Source organism: Pyrus communis, chromosome 4, assembly GCF_963583255.1.
Source record: "Pyrus communis chromosome 4, drPyrComm1.1, whole genome shotgun sequence".
Classification (NCBI taxonomy): domain Eukaryota; kingdom Viridiplantae; phylum Streptophyta; class Magnoliopsida; order Rosales; family Rosaceae; genus Pyrus; species Pyrus communis.
The window spans coordinates 26,430,852-26,452,097 of record NC_084806.1 but is presented as its reverse complement, the minus strand read 5'-3'; the positions used below and the strand labels follow the sequence as shown (position 1 = coordinate 26,452,097).

Here is a 21,246-nt window from a genome sequence, read left to right as displayed (position 1 = left end):
AATATTGGACTAGGCGGCGCCAGAGCTCCAACCTGATTTAGACCAAAACGTTCAGTTAGGCGGGGAGGACTTAGGCGGGCTAGGCAGTGCTAGGCGGCAGTCAAGGCGGTTTAAATCTCACCGTAAATCCCAAACTCATTGCAATTTTTACAATGGATCTACAACTTCTGATCTCGTACATAGCAGCAGAGTCCATTTTTGCAACTCGTCTCTGTGAAGATGAGGGAAGAGAGTGCAAAGAGAGAGAGAGAGAGAGTATTAAACATTTCAATCTGTGGTGGCACTAGTTGGATTTGAGATCCAATTTTGAGGTTTTGAAATGACGAAGAAGAAGAACGAAGATGAGGGAAGAGAAAGTGTGAACTGCGGGGAGAGAGAGAGAGTGAGAGAGACTAAAGATCCAATTTTGAGCTTCTGAAAGGGAAAAGAAGAAGAAATGAATAGGTTATGCAAATGACATTTCACTTTCCAATGTCAAAAGTTGATGATGATTGGGGTCCACCTTGGGTGATGTGAAAAAGGTAAAGTGGACAACTACTACTTGAAGGATTATCAGATGGTTTTAATTATGACAACCACTCACTTGTGTGGCCTTTTTATATGTTTAAAAGTTTGGGATATTATATATATATATATATATATATATATGTTATATAAATTATAAATTATTTAGATAATATTTTGTTTTTTTATTTTTCTAGGCAAGCATATTATATATGTACATAAAACATTCACATATGTATGTTCTTCTATAAGAAATAACATATTAGTAAATAATTATTTACATCTGATATAGTAAATTTAATTACTTCATATAATATATAAGAAATTTACCTAAATTCATCTAGGCCGCCTAGGTGCCCGCCTAGACCTCGTCTAGGCGCTAGCCCACTGCCTGACTAGCGCCTAGCCTTTTTTAGAACCTTGAGGCATAAAATAAAGCCTGCATATTCATGCTAAGGCTCAAGGTATCGCCCTAGCCAACATAAATTAGTTACTAACAACCATAAAATTAAAGGAATTTTATTGAAACATAAAAATGATAGAAAACACATTGAAATACAAATTGTCAAAGCCTAGCTAATTTCTCCAAATTTATGCGTCCTATCCCCACAATGCTAATGGCTAAATAGCCTTATTTATACCAACGCAAAATAAAACCCTATCTAGAAAAGGTCTTGAAATAAAACTAGGAAACATGATGCAATAATAAACTAGCAAATAATAGGTTTCCTATTTGAATTGAAATTTGGATTTCTTAGAAAATCAAACTTTTGAATTGAAATTTGAATTGAAATAATAGGTCCAAAATGTCTCTTTTGAAAGCTTAAGTTAGTCGTTCCCGACAAATCCTTAGAATGAATCTTCCTCAAAATATGCCATCTTGACCTCCAAGATACCCAAAACATCCAGAAACGTCAATTTGGGAAAGCTGCGCGCTGGGCTTCTTTTCTTCGCCACAATCAAATGTCTTGGTAGAAAAATCTAAAATCTTGATAAAATCATCTTGAAAGACTCAAGAACATCCTCCAATTGGAATCACTCCAAAATTTATCTGTTTGATCACTTTTTTGCTTAAGAGGAAGTCACATGCCCTACATTAAAAATACATAACAAAATATCAAAATTCTAGCAATAAACAATAACTAAGAATAGGGTAAAATATATGGTATAATATCGACTCATCAGTAATACAAAAAATTACTTACAAACTTGCTTAACAGGGCTTGTTCCGTATCAGCTCCATAACTCTTGCACCCTTCAAAGAAACTACGCCATATAACGACATTTAGTGGGAAGGCCATGTTGGAAATCACCTTCTCTACTTCCTTACATGTCCACTTTAAGCCAGTATGTCCACCAAACAATGGTCATGATCAATTTCTGGTTCAACCCCATAATCCATTTTCATTTGCCCAAATAACTTGATCCCATCTGTCACCAAATCGCTATGCCTACAAGCTGTAAGCATAGCGCTAAAAGTGACTACGTCCGGCTTCAAGCCGAACAGAATCATTCTCTAAATCGTTTTATTGCCTCAAGAGCATAACCGTTAAGTCCCAGTGCAGAAATCAGAGCTGTCCATATGAAAAGATTTTTGTCTTCCATTTCTTCAAAGATCTTCACTGAGCTGCCGATGCTACCAGATTTCCCATACATGTCAATTAACATGTTGCATACAAATGTGTCTTAACAGTTGAAATAGTCTTAATGATATAACTGTGAAGAGAACTGCCCAAAGAAAAGCTGCACAGTTTAGCACAGACGCTCAGAAGGCTAACAAACACATAATTGTCTGGTAGGACTTGATAGCACTGCATCCGTTTGTAAAGCTCAAATGCCTGTTTGTAATAGTCGCTGCGAGCACAAGCTCCAATCACAAAGTTCCAGGATACATGGTCAAGTTTTTCAAGAACCGCAGGTAATTTCAGAGTTTCATCATATTGCTTGGTTCCACTACAAGTTACAGAAATGACATAACAAGGAACAGCAGCAAGAAGACCATCAGAAGCTGTGAGAAAGGCCAGCAGATGAGATATGAGACCATTCTTGGCATATGAGGTTCTAAGAGTGCCCAAGACATACTTACTTTTCCTGAAATCCGATTCTTATAATTAAGCAATGAAGTTGTTGTGGTTCTAATGCCAATGACGACTTAAGAACAGCTGAAAATGTGAACTCACTTGGTCGGTAACCCAAATGAAGCATTTCTTGCATTAAGAATATAGAAGCAGGCGAATAGATATTAGAGTATCCCCAAATCAAAGCATTCCAGGAAACCACATTTTTCGCATATATCTCATTAAAACAGCGATGGGCATTTTTTAAGTTATTAAACTTAACATAAAAGTCAATCAGTGCACTACCTACAAAAACATTAGATTCAAAAACATGATGGATTATCTTAGCATGAAAAGACTCACCATAGCACGGCAGCTCCAAATGGGTACAATAGTTTACAAGGCTGACAAATGTGATTTCACTAGGCAATACTGCATCCGTGGACATTTTGGAGAAGAATTTGAGCTTTCCAAGAGCTCTCAGTTTTTGCTACTGCACCAATGAAACTATACAATGATGCAACATCCTGAATATGTCAGTGCATTTCACGTACATACTCATAATAGAATTCACCACAAGAATTTCACACTAAAACCATTCTTTATGACTAAAGAACGCAGTTGTTCCCCAAATCCCAAATCCTGTGGCATGAAAATGCCAAAAAAACACCCACAAAAGAACCTACAAACAAAGTATAATTCTTTCTCGCAAGTTCTCAAAATAACACCACACTATAATCAGCAAACCCATGATTCCCAAGCACAGATATCACTGAATTCCATGTGACCAAGCTCTTACAAGATATATCTTCAAATGCCCGAACCGCTTCCTTTAACAACCCATGCCTGCCGTAAAAACCCAACAACGAAGTCCCCACAAAAGCATCGACATCAAACAGACCATTCTTTATTACCAAAGAATGCAGCTGAACCGCATGATAAACATCCAATGACCCACATGTCAACAACCCACCAAACCCATACTGAGTTAGCTCAAACCCATAACACCTCATCTCAGAAAACATTTCCCAAGCTTCCCCTACGTACCCGCATCTACTGTAAGCACTAATTATGATATTATATGACAGTGTTTCTATCAGGCAATTTGTCAAACCATTGACGTGCAACTGACAATTCTCCAAGTGACGAATACCGGGACATGATGTTGTTGCAAACAAAAATGGGTTGGGTCAAAGATGGACCCATTGTGGTGCTGAGAGCTTGGAGTGATTTTGTTGCTCTAAGGGACTGAACCCTTGAGCACGCTCGCAGTAGTTGCAGAAGACGTTTGTGTTGTTGCACGTAAGAAATCTTCATGCGTGCTTATGCAGTTGGAAGCAAGCAGCGACAGAGCCAGGAGTCCAAAATGCGGTGGCTTGAATTGTACCAAAGTATAGTTACTTAGACGACACAATCTGAACCAAAAACTGACTATAATCAAGGATTTTAATTTCAGTTTTGGTAGATATTTTGGTAGCCCGTTTGTAGAAAAATATCGAAAGATATATCGTCTTGGTGGAAATATCGGTAAAAGCAAAATAATAGAAAGTAGCAATAAAAGCATACAAATCATCTTTGACACTTATAAACCCTAAAACTAACAAATAATGCACCCAGTTAACATATAAAATTTGTAACATAGTTGACTCACAATAAATTTGCCCCTCTCTCTCTCTCTCTCTCTCTCTCTCTCTCAAAAGATTGGACCATGCCTCCATAGCAGGAAAGGCCAACCGAAATTCCACTTAAGTTCACGACAATACACCAAAATACCACTGAAACTTCAACAGAAATTTCCACTAATTCTCCTGATTTTGGGAGACATTAAAAGAAAACACAAATATTTTACCGATATCGCCGAAAACACAAATATATTCCAATGACATTCGGAGAAGTTCAAGAAAGATATGTCTTCAACCCCTATCAATTGTCGGAACCCTGATTTTACCGATATATCAACCGAAATATCGGGACTATTAGCAATTTTTAAATCATCGACTATAATATGAAGGAATGGGAATTGCACTGTTTCCAAGTCATTCCGTTGTTTACTAAAATTTTAGGGAATCAAAAACACATGGGCCCATCTAAAATCCGGAATCACACTCCAGAAATTCTCGGATTTTTCCTAGGAGGGACCTGATATTTGGATTCCTGGAGAAACTCCTCATCCGGATTCCAACTTCTATACCGAAACGACCCTCATGATTTTTAGCTAATCCGAAAGTATCCCAACAACTTCACCTTTCCAACCCATCACACAGTCCTGCAATTTCATATTTTTCAACTCGCGGTGAGCTCCGACGGTGATGGCGGTGCAAACAAATACAAAACCACATACAATGATACAAATCAAAACAATTATGAGCATCAAGTTTCTAACAAAACCCAGAATGAGAGAGAGATATGGGCTCCTTCGCACCTTTCTGTTTTGAGAACCAAAGGGGACGGAGAACTTTTATTTTCTCCCTGAGGACGGAGCCCTCATGTTTTGAGAACCAAAGAGGGCTCTGACCTCTTTTCTTCTTACTACTTATTGCAATTTATTTTTCTCTTTAAGAAACTACTTTTATGAAATGTTTTTTTATTCTTAAAATCAAGTAGAGATGGATCTGCTTCTACAGGGTAACAAAATGTAAAAATATTTGTTAAATGTTTGCCCTTTAATCTTAACTCCTAACTAAAATGTTATTGAAAATAAATATAGGATAAAATAAAACAAAAAAAAAATAAGGGCATTTCAGTAATCTTATTGATTTATATTCCGATTCATCTGAATTAGTAAATAACTTATATGAACTAAAGTTCATTCATATTCCGATTCCAGAACATTTAAATAAACAGCTTCAACAATAATCTAATTTTGATTCCTCCTCATTCCAACTCCTCCTCAATTCTATCTCTCCAATCTCTCCTCAATCCAATTCCTTCTATTTTGATTATGTTTAAGAAAACGAGTTAAGTGTGATATATTCAATTATCCAGATATTTGCATTGCAGTTCTTACTTAGGCAACATTATGAACTAATTTGCAAACTTTTTGTAGCATAACAGTGAATATGTCATTTTACATCAGTTACCGAGACAACATTTGCCAATGAATTTTTTGTTAAGTGGAATTTCACTTGTAAATTTTTTGTTAAGTGGAATTTCACTTGTAAGTAAAAGGTTTCAGGTTTGACTCTTATAAATGACGAGTTTAATATCTAATTATTACTCATTATGTGATTTAGCCCAACACCCCACACCAAAGCGTAAAAAAATAAAGATTTCATGTAACTACTATGCTACAGGGTGATAACTTATAGGGTTGTTTTATTGGCACCTCACACACTGATGAATACACATCACATAAAATTTTAATATCAAACGCCTTATATGCCTAATATGAAACTACTTATATGCCCTAATTCTTATTGTTCTTACTACTTTTGTTTTTGGGTTATTCTAATCATCCGTTTCTGAAAATTTGCCAATAATTTCATCCGGGTTTTGCTCAAATTGATTAAAAACCCCTCTCTTTTTTGGAAATTTTGGTGTTGGATATGTGGGGTTCTGTAAAAAAAAATGGTGATAGTAAATCTGGGGTTTGTGCATGCACCGTGTATTGGACCATGTTAATGGAGTATTCATGCACACAAAAAAAACAAGCCCTCAACTTTTTTTCCCAGAAGTTGTTGGATGTGATCCAACCCACGAAAACAGTATGGGAGAGCAAGACGGCTTCTCTCAGACTATGGGTTTTCAGGACACCTTGAGATGGGCAGCTGCTTAGTGTATTGGACCATGTTAATGGAGTGAGAGTTGCATTTCTCGTTTCGGAATTGGTTTCTCCTTGAATATGCTCTAATATGACAACAAGTGGGGTGTGAGGGTAATTTGGGTAAGATAACGGGGTGTATTAAGATAATGTTTAGTTTAAAAAGTAAATGTTTTTTTTTTTTTAGTATGTGAGGTGTAATCAACAATTTGGAGGGTGCTAAAAAAAAAAAAAAAAAAACTCCTTTAATGAAAGCCTATTACAGAAAGGCTTATTATATTAACATCCCACAAATTGTTGAATAAACTCCACATACTTAATACAACCCACATTTGCTTTTTCAATTAAAAATTATCTTAATACACCCCACATATTTCCCCATAATACCCTCACACCCCACATTCTTAATATATACCTTACATTTTCTATATGTACCCCATATTTTCTATACACCCAACATTTCTCAAATCTTAGAAAGCTTTTAATTTGGACAAAAAATGCCGACTAGAATTTTGACAAAAGATGCCGCCTAGGATTTAAAGCATATGTGGGTTGTTTTCAATTCCACCATTAAAACCCATGTCTTCAGTTTTTAATATTTGGTGGTAATTTTGAGTATTTAATTCTTCATGTAATCTATGTGATCCCTAAAAGATGAATACGAACATAGAAGCTTGAATAATGCATCAAAAGCAAGATTCAATAATTATTGATGTCATCAAAATCACTTAAACAATAAAAAATATGAAGTCTTACCTCATGTGAAGCTTCCAAAACATCGATTTCGTGTTTCATTCGTCAAAAATAATTTTTCTCAATCAACATGTTTGTAGTTTCATTGGTTAGGGTTTTGTTCAACAATGGAGGGTTGAAAGGGTTTTGATAGTTGAATAAGATAAATAAAACATTAAAAATGATTTCGGGCGTATATTGACACACCCCGACCCAGAATGTCCGCTAGGACTCTGAATCGAGCTGTGCTGGTCGACACCAGGAACGTGACGAAGCCATAAAGTATAATGATGTGGACAATGTGAATAAATTTAGCCCTAAAAGTGCCTAAGGACCAGAGTGCACTGCGAGCAGGAACGAGCCTGTTTTGCACGCAATGTCAGAGCATAAGTAAAGTACAGTAGTGTAGGTAAGGATCATACCCTCAGAGGTAGCCACCTATACTGAGATTCGCCACAAATCCTCGTCGATACAGCCTTTCAGCAGCTAAAACCTGGAGGGGAGCAAAAACAAGGGTGAGTGGGCCTGAAAATAAAGTTTTTAATAAAAACCTTTTGAAAACGTTATAACCCCTCGCCGTAAAACCCGTATAATTTCCTAGAAAATAGTATTACATATGTATATAGAAATCCTGCTCGAGAGTAGTGAAAACCAAGTATATGCCATGTCAAGAATCTCAGCAATGAAATAAGTAAGCCAGGTAAAATAAATCAATGTAAAATGATATGCCAGCCGGAGTCACATAACGTGACCTGTATGGCTCTAAACCTGCACACAAGTCGGAACCACCTAATGTGGTATGTACGACAGGTTGGGTGTAAATAAATATGCTCAAGTGCTACGAGCACGTGAAGGCTGTGCGAAGTATCGCAAGTCACCTACGAGTCGGAACCATCTAATGTGGTCTGTACGACAGGCTGACACTTGCCTTGGATCCAAGGTAAGCATGTGGTGTGGGAGATGAACGATCACGTGAAGGCTAGGCCCTGACCTCGGGCAGAGCACTAACACCGAGGTGTAGGATAATGAGTACCAAATGCATCCAGGCATAACCATACACACTGACATAACTATCATCAATATGTACTCACCTGATGCTTACCTGGCGTCCGCAGCATCATGCAATAATATGCATATACTAAAATGTAATGTAATTGACATGGCATTTAAAAACGTAAATCCTTTTAAAACAATTTCTGGAAAATAGAAAACATATATACGTATATATAGAAAACCAAGAGCCCACTCACCTGGAGTCCACGCTACAACTCCCTAGCACAACATCAAGGTGTCACGAACGATCGACACCTAGAACAATTATCAAAATTTCTTAGAATTCTTATCAATAGAACATATAACTTACATGTCCTAATTGGGAAGATTCGTATGTCAGATTCTCGATCCGTAAGTTTCTAATATCCTCAAATATTACGTATTATAACGTGTCAAAGTTTGGTGACGATCCAACGGTCAGATCATCGATTGCTATAATAATCAAGTGGCGGACCTTAACAAAACTAGGTTCAAACGATGGAAATTGATCAATCGAACATCACAAATGGAATCAAGGTATTCAAATTTAACCTAGGAAGGTCAAGGGATGTCTCTGCCCACGCACCACCACAGGTGGTGGTCGGCCGCCCCGACTCGCCGGAAAATTCAATTATTTCTAAAAATTCTCAAACTTCACAGAAATTTGGCCAGGAAACACCTCAAATTCCCTTCGATTCGTTGGAAACCCTATAAAGGGTGATTCTTGATTCGTCCTCAAATCGACTCCGACGCTCCAACCAATGATTGGGCATTGTTTCTAGGCTCAAGGGAAGTATATTGGTGGTGGAGATGGATGTGGTTAGTTTCGGATTTAGGTGATTCGAACCCAAAACCGCCCACACCCCAGTGTGCGGGTTCTCCTATTTTCAAGGCCAAATCTCACCAAATTTGGGGTGGAATGGATAGAGGGAAGGTCGTGGAGTTGGCTCTCGCTAGTTGGGTCGTGGGTTTTCAAAAGGATCTGATTCCCTCATTTTCTCCTTCCTCATTTCCCCTCTTTGCTCTCCTCTCCCATTGGCCAATTCCATCCCTTTTTCTCTCCCACATTCTCCTTTTCTTTTCATCTCAGCCACACACATGGCTCCTGATCAAAGCTCCAACAAATCTGGAGCCTTCCAGAATAACAACCAATTTACCATTTTGTCCCTAACCTTAAACGTTAATAACTCTTTCATTATAACTCCAAATTGTGATCCATTTACGCCCATGTGTCCGTAATGATGATACGCCAAGAAAATGAACCTTACGTGACATGACACGGCAGTCAACAAAAGTCAACACTTTGTCTCGAAGGACATTTTCGAAATTTCACATTTAAAAGTTATAAAATCATAATAATTGGAGACGGGTCGCTACATATATAGAATTTTTTTTTAACCTAATAAGGTCAAAATTGTCATTGCATAGTAGGCAAATAAGTCATTTAGTACTAAATTTTAATGTGGTGTGCATTCAACATTTTGTGAGGTGCTAATATAAAAAGCTTTCTAGAAAACTGGTATTTTTGTTCAAACAATTATCTCAACTAATGATACAAAACAATTTGGTTCAATTCTAGGAACGGAGATAGATACACAAAAAGGTGACAAGTACCTTTCTCAGTGCATCAAAATTCAATAAGTGTTCTTAGTATTATAATAATTTTGATGTTGATGCATAGGTCTGGAAAATGCCAATGAAATTTCTCTCGTAAATGGGAGCTGGATAATTAGAAGTGATGCCTTTTGATATAAATATATGTCTATCCTAATGGAGAGTTTTAGCTTTTGACTCTTCATGAATGATCACATGCTTTACAAAGAGATATCTCAAATTCTATAAATAGGGAAGTCCCCTATAAACATAAGATAACTTGTCATCATATATACATTCATACACATAGTGCACTAAATATATGACAAGTCCAAAACTTGCCTCGACTGTATTTTCTAGGTTTTTCTAATCCATTATGTCATGTTCATTTAACATTGGTTACTCATATGCATGCATTATTTTGATATTCCAATAATCTTAAGACAAGCTTATGGTTTAGTTGCTATTGAAGGTTGATCAATTAAAGTTTTACTTTTGAGAAAATCACGGACATAAAATATGGTATTCGATTACATGAATTTTGTCATTTTGGTACGTCGTTCGCTTGTCATTGAAAATATGAGAGCAAACACATGATTATTTTATTTTATTTTTTGAAAATGAGGGTACGATATTCATTAAGCAAAGTAGAATACGTATAAACTGAGAATAGTGTGCATAATGGACCTCGATAAAAACCTTGCCGGGGCTTTCAACCTGGTCTAATGAAAAGAGCGTCCTAAACAACAATAAACCTATCCTCAAATGAACAATATAGAAAATTACAAACCATCCTCAAAGAGTATATCTTGAATTAAATCTGGTGATTCCTCAAACCACAAAACCTCCTGATCACAGCTAATCCCCATTCAAGCTAACTGGTGTGCCGCCCAGTTGCCTTCGCACTGGGTATGACTGTAACATCCCACATCGACCAATGAAGAAAGGGTGATGTGCCTTATATGTACATGCCCGCCTCCATATAGCATAAGGCCTTTTGGGGACTCACTAGCTTCGAGTTCCATTGGAACTCCGAAGTTAAGCGAGTTCAGGCGAGAGCGATCCTAGGATGGGTGACCCAATAGGAAGTTCTCGTCTAAGTTCCCAGAAACAAAATCGTGAGGGTGTGGTTGGGGCCCAAAGCGGACAATATTATGCTACGGCGGAGTCGAGACTGGGATGTGACAATGACTGACCATCGAAGATGTCCAACTTGCCAGGAACCACCATAAATAATTTATTATTGGTCCAAACCCTGAGCAATCAGTTTATTGCCCCTTCATGGCAGCCAAAACCAAAGTGGCATCTCCTTCAAAATTAAACTTTAGCCCCTCTGGGAAATAACTCATTGCCAACACCATAGCTTGGCGAGCTGCATTGAACTCTGTGTGCAATGTAGATTGTGGGCTCACAATTGGACTGGCAGCAGCAGCTAGAAACTCCCCCAGATGGTTACGCAACACCACCCCATAACCACCCTCTCGATCACTTTGATTCTAGGCCCCATCAAAATTACACTTAATCCACCCCTTATCTTGCTTTCTCCACTTCTAAAACTCTCGGGTAGCCTTCCTTGTTACTAGCTTATGCCATTTATGAAATTCCTGCATCCACCCTTATGTTCGAAGCATAATTTCTTGCGGGTGTACCACCTTGCCTTCGCATAGAACCTTATTCTTATGCTTTCATAACGCCTAGAACAACATCAAACAAAGCTCAAACCCTACGGTTGATACCTGTAGTTTGATATTAGCTAACCAGTGGATGAGAGATAAACATTGGCTATTATCCACCCTTAGGCCATGGCTACCAAACCACATCGCTCTTGCCACATTGCAATCTCTTAGAATGTGCTCCATTGATTTGGTTTGACTACCACACGTAACGCACACCTCCTCATTCCACACCCGTCATTTGGAAAGATTCAACCGTGTATGCAAACAATCCAGACATGCTCGCCAAACGCAAATCTTGAACTTCCCAGGAACACAAGCACTCCATAGGTTCTTCCAAAACTTCTCCTCCAACGAGCTAGACGATGAAGATGAGCCATCTACCCCTCTCCATTGGTGACATTTAACCCCCGAGTGACATGGTAAGCACTCCGAACAGTAAACTTACCATGATGTTCATAATGCCATACTCTACAGTCTTCAATATCTTGTAGGCTAAGTGGAAGACTGCTAATTATCTCCACTTCCTCCGGGGAGAAGAGTTGATTTAGGAACTGCACATTCCACTACTTCTACTCCCTCCAAAACAATACCTACACCATGGTATCAATAGCCCAATGTGTCAGGGGTAGAGACAAGAACCTGAAACATGACTCTCGTGGCACCCAGTTATCCTACCATATACGAATTTTCTTTCCATTACCCAGCTACCATCGGAGATCTTTATGAAGCATAGGTCTCAAAGCTGCAATGCTTCTCCAAACATAGGAACTATTAGTGGACAACCTTGCTTCTAAGAAATCTGTCGTAGGAAAGTAACGAGCTTTAAAAACATGATAAGCGATAGACTCCGGATCATTAAGGAAACGCCAGGCTTGTTTTTCCAATAAAGCAAGATTAAAAGTATAAAGATGTCTGAACCCAATACCCCCTTTCATGCTTTGACTTACACAAACACCTCCAGTTAAGCCAATGTATTTTCATTTTGGCCAGATCCCCGCTCTACCAAAACTTAGCAATCATCTGTTCAACTCTTCACATAACGATTTAGGAAGAAGAAAGCATTGCATGGAATACATAGGTAAGGCCTGAGCCACCGTTTTCACTAGTAACTCACGCCCACACTACTCAAAAGCCCACCCCATCAACTTTGCAACTTTTTCCACAATCGATCTTTGATGTATGCAAAATTTTCCTTATTCGACTTCTGAATTAGCACCGGTAATCTCTGGTATTTATTATGAAAATCCACTCTCTTTATTCCGAGGTAGTCGGCCAATAACTGTTTATCATAATTAGTAAGATTGGGGCTGAATGAGACACAGCTCTTATCAAAATTTACTGCTTGGCCCCCAACTCATAATTCCTTAACACTTGCTTAATTCTTTGACACTCACTAAAGGTATCCTGAGCAAAGAGAAAACTATCATCTGCTAAAAACAAATGGTGGATACTTAGAGCATTGCGACACACCTTGATTCCCTGCAATGCTCCATCACTCTCGGCCTTTGTTAATAATGTCGAGAGGCCCTCGGCACACATCAAAAACAAATAAGGGGAAAGAGGGTCCCTTTGCCGTATTCCTCTTTCCGGATGCACATAACCCACATGATCACCATTCAACTTGAACGAATACGACACCGTTGTGATACACAACATAATCATCCGTATCCACCTATCTGAGAATCCCATACAATGCATCATATAGCCTCGAGAAATTTCCACTCCACACGGTCATAAGCCTTACTAATATCTAGTTCCAGCGCCATAAGACCATTTGACCCCGAATACCGCTTATGTATGTAATGAGCAACTTCAGCAGCTACAAAATAGTTATCAGAAATGAGCCACCCCGGTATAAACACTCTGATTAGGAGAAATAATGCTTGGTAGGATCCGCTTCAATCTATTTGTGAGCACTTTCACCATTATTTTGTACAACAGATTGCACAAACTGATGAGACGTAGTTGTGTCATCATTGTTGCATCCTTAACTTTAGGAATTAATGTGATAGGTGTATAATTAATTTTATGAAGAATTTGACCTGAGAGAAGCATGGACTGGACCCCTCTACAAATGCCTGCACCAACCAGCCCCCAATGCTTTTGATAAAACCCAAGAGACATACCATCAAGACATGGTGCTTTCGTGGGATGCATCTAAAATACAGCTGCTTTAATTTCTTCATCCCTAAACGGGCTATCAAGTAACTTATTCATCTCCTCCGTCACTGAAGGCCTGATGTGACACAAAATCTCGTCGAAATTCTTCACCCCATTCGAACTAAACAGCTTTGAGAAATACGACACCACAACCTCTTCCATTCCACCTCTATCCTCACGCCAACACCCAGTGTCATCCATTAAACCATATAAACAATTATGCTTCTGATGAAAATATTTGGTATTCCGATCACCAAGTTTTATCCAATTCTTCTTCGATCTTTGTCTGCAGAATTGCTCTTCTTGTTCAAGTAGTCTATTTAGCTTTCCAATAAGCTCATTTTTTTGCTCAATAGATTCCTTCATGAACAGTTGCCCCAACAGACTCGTGAGTTTGTCCTCCACTTCCCAAATCTCCTTAAAACTCGACCTAGCATTACTACGAGCCCAATTATTCAGCTTCATCCTCGTCAACTTAATTTTTTTGGTCACTTGGAACTTCCGTGAGCCTTCCACAGCTTGATCCCAACCATCTTGGACCACTTCAGTACATCCCTCATGCATATTCCAATATTCTTCATAGTAGAATTGCTTCTTGCCACCAAGTAAAGCTTGTCACGACTAATTAAGCAACACCGAAACGTGATCAGACGAAGTTTTATTCAAGTGTAGCACCTTAAACCAAGGAAAGAGATCCATCCATGCTTGATTACCCAATGCTCGATCCAACCACACCTTGATTCCACCCCTTTTTGTAGTAAACCATGTAAACTTATTTCCGGAATAACCAAGGTCAACAAGTCAACAACTCTCCACCACATCACGAAACCCTTCCATTTGTCTATCTTGAAGAACATTACCCCTTCCTGCTCGTTGGCTAGAAGGATTTTGTTAAAGTCTCCTATATACAACCAAGGATTGGACTCATTGCCACAAAGAGATTGTAATAAACTCTAAGACTTATGCCTATCACATGTAGCTGGATAACCATAAAATGCAATAAAATGCCAGTACAATGGCTCCCCCGGACCACCCACATAGAAATCAACATGGTTCTGAGAATAAGACCATAAGCAAAGATTTATTTCCTCCTTCTATAAAACACACAAACCACCAGAATTACCTCTACTGTCAACAGTAAAACTACAATCAAAACTCAACCTTAAACGTAAACGTTCCATGTAACGAGAATTATTTTTTGTCTTGCACAGGAACACTACAGTAGGATCTTGACTGGAAATTAACCGTTGAAGCGCATGAACTGCTCGGAGGTTCCCAAGCCCCCGACAATTCCAACTTAGACAACTCATTACAGGCGGCGGGGTTGAGCACTGTCAACCTCTGCTCATAAATTGAATAAAGTTAAATCATCCACTATCTTCCTTCGAGCCCCACTTCTTGCATCCATGTCATCCTCTTCACGATCCACTATTTTCCCGAGTTTAGGCAAAGTTGCAACACCATAATCCTAAGCATTGGACTGGCAACTTGGCGAAGTCAACCTTCTTATGCGTTTCTCTCTACGCTTCTTCCTCATTGCATCCCTCTGATAAAACCCTATAATAGGCATGAGACGAAAAGGATCTTATCCTAGCCCAATACCATCACCAGCTTGCAATCCTGGCCCAACACCACTTTGTCCCCCTTGCAAATCCTAGCCCACCCCATCTGTAATCTGACCTAACTCAAACTCGTGTCCCCCTTGGGGACCAATGGAGTCAACCATTCCCCTCTCAATTACAAGCCCAGTTTGAGTAATAACATTCTCCCCCCATGTACCAAGCGGTACTGTCAACTCCACGCCAATTAAAGTCAATCTACGTGATTCCTGATCCGTAGGGATCTGTAGGGACGAGATAATTGCCATCAAATTCACTAGCAACATCTCCGGGTCAACATCCTCATTCAAATTAGGAATAATAAATGAGTCATTAATGGTGTTAATCTCCTGCTCAGCGCCATGTTCTCTGTCATCTACCCCCAACCACCAACACCGCCTCCTCTAGCAAGCCATGGCAGTCCATTTCATGGTCGTTCGTACTTTCCACCTCTTCAACATGCAATGGAGCTCTCATTGACCAACCCTGTGACTTATCTAACCCATATCACTTTCCTTGTGGCTGCCGGTAATTATCCTCTACCACATCATTTTGAAACCATCAACCATACGGCTTTGAATGATTCTCATCGTTTTTGCTCGTCTAATGTACACATCATTCTTCCATATGACCAATAAGCCCACACAAAAAATAAGTTATCGGAATTTTCTCATAACGCAGATCAACCTGCACCTCCGCTCCTTGTATTGATAGTAGCGAGCTTCTCCTTAAAGGGTTCATAATATCCAATAACACACGGATGCGTAGTATACTTACTTGAAGTTCACCCTTCCTACTTTGATCAGTAAGGACATGAACATCGATTTGATTACCAATGAATTGTCCCATATGACACGTCATATATGGAAGTGGAAATCCTTTCAACTGGACCCAAAACTCCTGGGAACACAATAGGATGTTGGCAGGATACGCCAAATTATCTGCCTCGCCAGCACCAACAACGCACCGTCATAAAGCCACAGACCTCCCTTTAGAACCACCATCCTCTCTTAAAGACTATCGAACCCAAATGAGAACAGGCCCTCGTCCAACTCCACAATCGTCACCCGGACTTTGTGACGCCAAAGGTTAAACATCTGGCATTTGAAACACTCCTTGTTGATCACCTTACAAGAAAGCACTTTACCCACCAAGAAAACCCTAGTCACTTTGAGCAAAACGCTCTCTTTAGCATCCACCACCACCATCCTTTGCTCTTCAGCAGTGAGAACCAACTGTTCGACAAATTTCATCACTATGTCCTCCATCCACCTTTGCACCAACTGCAAACCGTTTCGAAAGAACCCAGAAAACTTCTTCCCCATTGGCCAATTTGAGCAAACATCCACTCAGTTCCTCACAAACTAGTCTAACATGAAATGCCACACCCATGAACACGGATCGACTATACAAAACCACTGTGACAACTGGCGTTGTAATAGACAATCCACCACTCTCCTCGAGAACCCTAGTGAAACCCTAAATGAACCCTAGAGAGGAATTTTCATAGCAAATGCATGATTAATATGTGGTTATGGTATGCATGTTTATTACAAAGCAAGATTCAATGTATCAAATCCTAGTTTACAGTTAGACACTATGTATGTACTTGAAATACTTTCTTACGCTAGTTGACTTTTTAAGTTTGCAGTTTTTCTTTTCTTTCAAGTCTGGAGATTTAAACAGACGTCCATAGATTCTTGGTTGGTTTCAACTGACCATTAGAAGTCTCGAAGTTCCTTTTGAAACTAATGCAACCCTTTTAAAGGTTGCATCATTGATCAAAGGACACAATTGGTGTCTTGGGTACTATACAAAACTGGTACATGAAAGATATGAGCGAGATTACCAAATTTGGTATGTAATATTATATATATATATATATATATATATATATATATATATATCATGACTGTGATCATATTCCTGATAAGAATTTAACGAAAAGGCATGATCATTTAGTATAGGTCATTTGGTTCTTTCTAAATGAATTAGCGGGTTTCAGAAGTCGTGACTCTCTTTCATTAGTATGGATATATGTGTAACCGCATGTCTAAATGAATTATAAACTGCTTGGAGATGTCACCCACCAAAATGGTACTTTTGTTTATTACTTGCGTGTTCTGCTTATTGCAAAACTAGTATATGGCAATACCTTTCAGGCGGTGGTATCTAGCAGTAAAGTTAAATCAGTTAGCAATGGATGCAGATAGGAATTTTTGGGTGAAATATGCTTGCATAAGTTTGTTTACTAAGAAGTACGTATGTCAACATGAAGGGCATAAACCAAAACCATAATATTGACTGGTGAGTTTTATTGGGGGTTTTAAATCAAATAGATGCATCACTTGTCATTGTTCCATTAAAAGGGATTAATATGGCTTAAATGGTCTGTGTGCAAGGAATTCATCATTTCAGAAATGAAAGTGGCCTAATTAATGATATATATATATGTATATGTATATGTATATATTATATGTATCATGTACTGTGTACTGTGTAGATGCAAAATTAATTTCAAGAAACAGAAACAGAACTTAATTTAATTAAGTATTCTATTTGCTTGATGTGTATATTAACGTTGCAAATATATGTGATAGCAAAAGAAGTATTCACGCAAAGGGAAGAAACTTTAGATCATGTTTGGTCTGATAATTAGAAGCCTAATTAAGGAAACAAGTGACTCGGTAAGTTCATAGGGCTAAGGGCAAAGAAGTAGCGAACAAGTGCATCTCCTTAGAAGGGCTAGTGGGGCTTAAGGGCCTATGAAGATGGATGAGAGAAATTTATCTACATAAGTTTTCTATTTCTTTAAGTATGATGAATGAATTATTGATGGCAAAGAAACGCAACAACAATGTAACGGAATTGTGGGGGTGGCTTAGCTATTTTGAGAAATGAAATATACTTAAAAAGAATGTAAAAGTAATTCGTTTCTAAAAAGAGATAACGATAATCTCTTATAATTGAAGTTTTAAGGTATTGAAAGGTTGGCGTTCTTCTAACAAATACCTTAAATGTGTGAATTGACGAAAATGCCCTAGAGGCAAGGATTTTGACTTCCGTTGGCCATTGTTTAAAGAGATATATGAGTCATTCTTTTGGAGTATTTGCGTAGTAATCATTGCCACGAACGCATAGGCAAAAACCGTTTGCATCAAAGAGTGTTATTTGATGCAATATTAATTTACCTACAAAATATATGTTATTTGCTCATCATAAATTTAAATATAGGTAGATTAATTAGTTTAATATGTTTGATCATATATGTAGTACTATGCATATGTGAACGTATAGTAGTATTATATATAGGTAAACTCTATAAGTGTATATATATATATAGGTAAACTATATATGTATACACACAAACACACACACACACACACACACACACATATATATATATATATATATATATATTGAGCTTATGGTAGTAATATATACATTTGAACATATATATGTGTGTGTTAGGGGTAATAGTATGTACAATAATTATATTTTCATTGTAATTAAGGTGAGTAATAACATTTATTGATTTTGTTTTGAATATTGTGGTACAAATTGTAAATATTTTGTAATAAAAGGTTAATTACTTCTATACTTGGCAGTCATTTTTAAATTTGGGTTTTATTTGGATGTTTATAACTATGTGGGTTTTTGTTCAAGAAATAAGAGCTGCAAGGGTTTATATCTAAAGATTCAACTTTAATTTAGCATTCCCCCTTTAAATTCCTTTTTCTTTGCCTTTAATCCATCATTTTTTTTTTTGTCAAAAAAAATCCATCATTATCTTTTTTCTATAACTTTTTTTTTAACAAACGATATTATTTATGCTAAGGGGGAAGTGATGAACTTAGCCTCACAATTGGTTTATCAATAATGTGGTTTAAATTCGATTTGGCAAGAATCGAATATAAGACCTCTCACTTACTAATGAAAAAGAATATCTCAAGGTCGTAATACTAAATGACTCCAACCTTAAATCCGTTGACTGGGTTTTAATAAAAAATAAATAAAAATTAAAAAAAAAACTCCTTAAATTTTCTTTATGACTCAGATAATTTTATAGTCTTAAAATGCCCCGTATTATGTAGACCCGGCAGTTTCTGACATGACACGAAAACGACACGAAAATAACGGGTTTCGGGTCAACACGATAACTTATCGGGTCATTATCGGGTGACCCGTTAAGAACCCGTTAATAACGGGTTGTTAACGGGTATACACGCGGGTAACACGTGGGTAACCTGTTTCGACCCGTTAAGAAAAAAATGATTTTGATAATTTTAAAGTTTAATTACTAAAAGATTTATTATAAAATACAATAGCCCTATTAATATATTATATGTACAATATATTCTATATTAAATATATAGTTTTGTATTATTATTCTATATAAGTTAAAAAAAACAAAAATTTTGTCATTATTTATTTTTATTATGAGAGTTCCTTATTATCAATACTAGGATATCATATGGGAGCTCTCCTTCCTTGAAGGAGGAAATTCTGACCCATAGGTTGTCAAGCAAAGGCCAAAGGGTTAGGACTTAGGAGTCATGCTGCTTCATTTGATTTTATAAAACCATGCACATTTGATTTTAGGGAGAGAGAGAGAGAGAGTCCAACTTATAAAATCAAATATGCTTCCCTAAAAGGCTTAAAGCCTTAAACCATGCTACCAGAAGGAAACCGTGGGCCAGGCCCACCTCAATAGTCAATACCCTTGAAAAGTTTAGGATAATAAATTTTATTTAATATGTTGTTGTCCAAAATTAAAATAAACTAAGAAGACATACATACAAGTATGAAAAATGTCAAAGAATATATAAACACTTGTGATTCATCATTATTCATCTACCAGTATATAATGGTTACACTTACATTATCGTTTAGATTTTTAAAATCCTCCAAATCCTCATAAATAATGTTTTTTATTTGAGGGAAAAATTAATAAAGTTAATAATAATTATTGTAGAAGTGTAAAAAATGTAAAAAAAATATACAATCACTCATAATGACAAGCTTTACAACTTTCATGAAGGGGTCAGCTTCGAAATCCAACACTATAATCCATAAACCTTAAATTTATATTAAACCGTTGATTGTCATTTACGCCTTATTCTTGTTACTGAATTTCATTTTTAAAATTTTCTTTTTTGAAAACATGATCATCTGGCGGATGTAAGAAGATGAGCGGTTTAGATCTTTAATATCATGTTTCGATATTTACGGTTAATTGAAATATGAGTCGATATCATATAGTTTGTAGAAACTTTATAAACATCAAGCAATATTTTCACTAACCATAAAACTCTGAACATAATATCAACGATCCAAACCGTTCATCTTTTGGCATCCTCTAATAGATCATGTTTTCAAAAAAAAAAAATCTGAAAAAACAAAATTTGATGAGAAAAATGAAGCGTAAATGTAAACAACAATCAACGGTTAAATTTTAATCTATGATTTATATGATTATAGTGGCGAATTTCAAAGTTAAGCTCTTCACGAAAGTTGTAAAGCTTGTTATTACGAGCGTTTATATATTTTTTCTATATTTTTTATACTTCTACATTAATTAAAAAACTATTAAAGACTTCAAACAAATAAATAAATAAAAGCCACTAACAAAGCCAGCCCACTGACTTTGAGAGCCCAGGGCCCAGGCTGCCAGCCCACTGCCCAAATGCAAATGCCCAGCAGCCCTAAATAATAAATCTAATCCCTTTCTCTAGTCTCTCCTCTCGACTTTCCCCTCCCCTTCCGCAAGCCGTAACCGGTAACCCTATCTATTTCTCCCAGTCCCAAGTCCTGACCAGCGGCGCCATTTATTCTTCCTAGCCCCTCTCTCCCACCGTTTGTTCTTCCAAAAAACTCTAATCCGACAGCCACGATCTTCTCGTCCTCCATTCGCACAGCCACTTTCTCTGTATTTCTCTATGTAAGTATTTCTCCCTCTTTATTCCTCCATTCATGGAAAATTGGAAATGAAAAAATGTAACTGAACTGAAAGCAAGCAGTGGCTGCTTTGGAGAGTACTAATTTAGATCATTGTTGTGACCCTAACGAAAATGAGGGATAGAAATTAAATCTTGGAAAATTGTTTTAAGTGTCCGGATTAATTATGAATTAAT

General features: G+C 37.4%; 1 pseudogene; it reads right to left on the bottom strand.

The window, feature by feature from the left end:
• Positions 1–1,685: 1,685 nt before the first annotated feature.
• Positions 1,686–3,767, bottom strand: LOC137732902 (pentatricopeptide repeat-containing protein At3g58590-like; annotated as a pseudogene).
• Positions 3,768–21,246: the final 17,479 nt, after the last annotated feature.